Consider the following 3,905-nt stretch of genomic DNA (forward strand, 5'->3'; position numbering starts at 1 on the left):
TTATTACCATTTATAGGGCATCTAACAATTGTACAAGTTGACAGTGGCGTAAATCACACCCTCTCGGTGCATGTTGAGGGGGGGGGGCACGCTCACCAGGAAAAAAAGACTATCAGTTAAAATTAAAATATTTTTTATGTATAATGTAATTTTTAGTTCACTTTATAAATTATATTAACCCTTAACTAAACTTTGAATATAATTACTATATGATAGTGTGTTATTTTCCCCTATTAATAAGAAAAAAATAATTACAATATGGTAAATGTATACAGTGTTTCAATAAAGTGACATAATTCTACTTTTTCATCGCAATTGCTATTTTCTTAAATTAAATTAAAATTAAGGATTCTAATTAACCGAACATCTCCTATACACAGTTTTTCATTCCTTATTATAATTTTAAATTTTTTTTTATGGTAAGTTTAAAATACGGAGCACCTAATTTTATGTACGCTAGTGCAAGTTGACAGCTATGAATATCCAGTTGTAGTCTTCCGTGAATCATGTAAAATCAATTAAGAACTCTGAACACTATTGAAATTAATGGACAAAAACAACCTAATTTTGATTATTTTTGTTTTAACTATTAGCAGCTAGCAAGCAACCTGTCGAAAAAAAATAAAGTGAAGGCAGCTTTTTTAACTTTAGTTTCCAAAAATAAGCTTTCAATTTGCAATTATAAAACAGAGTATTTAAGTGAAACCGAATTTGAAATTAGATATGTGAGCCACCAGCTATATCACATTTTTGAATTGTGTTTATAATTCTAGCTAGTTGTTTGCTCATAGTTATCCACTATGACTTTTGTTCATATATGTAGGGCATTTTTTTAGTTTTATATTTATGACAAAAATATTATGAAGGTTTTTATGTGCTATGACGGCATAATCGTGATTTTTTCTTGAAATGACCAAAAGCAAATAAGACTCTTAAAAATACCGTTAAGGGAGATGAGACTTCCCCCAATAGGTTAAGTTTTGACTTATAAATATGGCATGAATGGTAAAACACAATTACTTATTTGAGAGCTGTGAAAAAAAAATCAGAGCTGTATGTTATATTGTCAAAGTTGAACTGATTAAATTTAACGATAGCTTATCAGTTCGTGTAAAATAGCTGTTGAGCAATCAATTTTTTCCTTAGCAACTTAGATCTATCAAGCCTTCTCACAGTTTATTATGGGTAGTCTGATCAGACCACTATTTAGATTAAAAGTTTACGAAAGAGCCATTTAATAGAAAATCTAGTATAAATAAGAAAATGGTAGCAAATATATGTCTAAAAATTTGTTTAATTTATGAATATGATTGGTTTGTCTTATTTACTTGTCAACCACTACAGATCCAATTATCAAATACATATGATAAATTTCTCTCAATTACTTTTAAAATTAAAATTTGGGTTCATGCGTTCACTTTTAATTAGTCTACGCAGACCATTTATGAAATACCGTGTGGAGACTTTCTGATGTAGGAAGTGATGATTAAGCCCCATAGTAAATGCTGGTAAAGCAATCATATTATTTCGATTTCTTTTACAAATGATAATCATTGAAGCGATGTGATTGAGAAATTTTTGTACCTTAATTACATTGTAATTTAGTTGGGTTACTGCCTCATGATTCATGGTAACTAGATTTGATCAGAAGGAATTCCATGCGTAAATGCCTAGTGAACATGATTTATATACTAACGCATTGGTATTTAATATTTATAGTGGTAGTTACGCCACAACTATGCTGATGCTCACCTATCTCTAAATGTCACAGATTGTTAAATCCATAAACTTGCAAGCCAGAGACTTTTTATGTGAGTAATTTCTCGGGAAATATGTTTGAAGCATTGTCTAACAAACATTTGTGTTCTATCTGAGAACTAAAGACAAAAAAATTCGTTCACTTCTCCTAATAAATTATTTTTCCCGTGTCCGATGTGTTGTTTTCGTAATTCTATCTCCGCGGAAACAAGACTAATTTCTTGTGGCAGAAGATTTTTCACATTTTATTCTAATAGCGAGAGTCTCAGCTTATAACTTCGGTTATTAACCCTGTCGCACCGACTGTCACAAATACATAGCTGCCAACTTTTACGCATTTGGCGTAAAATTTTATTTTGATATATAAAGTGGTAGTAAATATATGCTAATTTTTCTTTTATAAACCTAATTTTTAAATGATTTTGATCACCACTATTCTTAAAAAATTAAGCGTATATATTGTTATGCGTTATTATCATTGTAGTCAGTTTAAGCTTATTCAAAAACAACGTATTTTTTTTCTTAAAATTGAAATTTTGATTCCTTTTTAATACCACTGGGAAAAATCATAATAGAAAGGATTAAAAGTTGGCAGGTATGCAAATACGTGCCAGCATAAAATCGTATTAACCAGGGTAAAAAGATAAAATAGGTATTCAAAGTAATTCTTTAGCAGTTTATTTGTGGGCGGAGTTATAATTGTTTGATTTATTTAATTCACCATTACTTTGTTTAAAACAAAACTATTTAGTTATACTTTGAATTAACATTGATTATACATATGATTAAACCAACAATAATTAAAGTAAAAGCAAAGTAAGTCTGTCAAATTAGAAACGACTACATTTAAGTCACCGGTTTTTATTTAATTATGTCCTGATCCTGATTTTGTACGAATGCTTTTCTGAATCACCCGTCCCCAAGGTGTTAAACCCAATAAAAAAATGTGAGTACTGCACTATCATTTTTTGTTTCTTGACTATAAACAGATTGTTACATCAAAAGTAAAAATATTCAATTAAAGCATCCCAAAATGTTTTATTTGTATTAACTCAGATTTAGTTCCCGATTCGATCTGACTGACTACCTGAATTTAAACCTTATCATTTTTCTCAGTTATTATTTTAGCTTCACGAGGAATTTTATGTCTTGAATTCCTATTTAATAGTTAGGTACTATAAAATTTTTTTAATATTTTTCGATTAAGAAATTACACTAAGGAACAAATTTTTTGTTGCAAATACTTGATAGCTTACCTAATTCGGATATGGGGATTTCTAATCTAAAAATTAGTTTTGCTCCTAAAGCTACAGATTTTTTAAAATGACATTTTTAAACAAAATGTACAAATTTTAGAACGTTATATATAAGGTAGAGTCGCGATAAATGTTGTGACAAACTATTATCGAAGTTAGTCGCATCACCGGGTTAAGTTAAAAATATCGAGAAAAATTATCAAGCAAAAAACAGAACGAAGCACAAAACGAAATCTAATCTATATTGATACAATATTAGAAAGCACTTCTTTTTACTGATATAGTCATGTGAGCTGATGAAGAGATTATATCTTTTCATTATTTTGTTTCCCGGCTTTATCCTTTTTTCTTTCTTTTTTAAAATAATTTTTTTGTTCCAAATATTTTTTAAAAATATTCATTTTAATAATTTTTTTGCATATTTTCTCTAGATTTTTAACTTTTATTACATACTTGCAGCCTATGTGCAGTAAGTAAAACTTAATAATTTTCTTCACTTTTTTCTTTTAGATTTTATTGTGATACATAGATATATTAGATAGATAGATAGACAAATATTTATTCATAATGCGTGCAATATATGAGCATTTTAAAATTAAAGCTTCCGAGCAGAGGGGTTGACTTTCCCTTGAATATTAAACTTTATGGAAACATATAAAATATAATGGGTTTCTGAAACGCGTTTCTTTTTGTTTATATAAGTAAATTGCACTAAAGAGAATTGCATGAAATGGTGCCAAAAATGTTTTATTCTTTTTTTGCAAAAGAAAGTTCGAAAATCACTCCCTTGTGATTATAATTTTTTGCATTTTTCTTGGAGGGGAGTGAGAGGAATGTAAGCATTTTCTGGACAGAATACACGCGGAACAATTTATGATTCAAAGTAAATAC

This window comes from Parasteatoda tepidariorum, chromosome 6 (genome assembly GCF_043381705.1).
Source record: "Parasteatoda tepidariorum isolate YZ-2023 chromosome 6, CAS_Ptep_4.0, whole genome shotgun sequence".
In the NCBI taxonomy this organism is placed as follows: domain Eukaryota; kingdom Metazoa; phylum Arthropoda; class Arachnida; order Araneae; family Theridiidae; genus Parasteatoda; species Parasteatoda tepidariorum.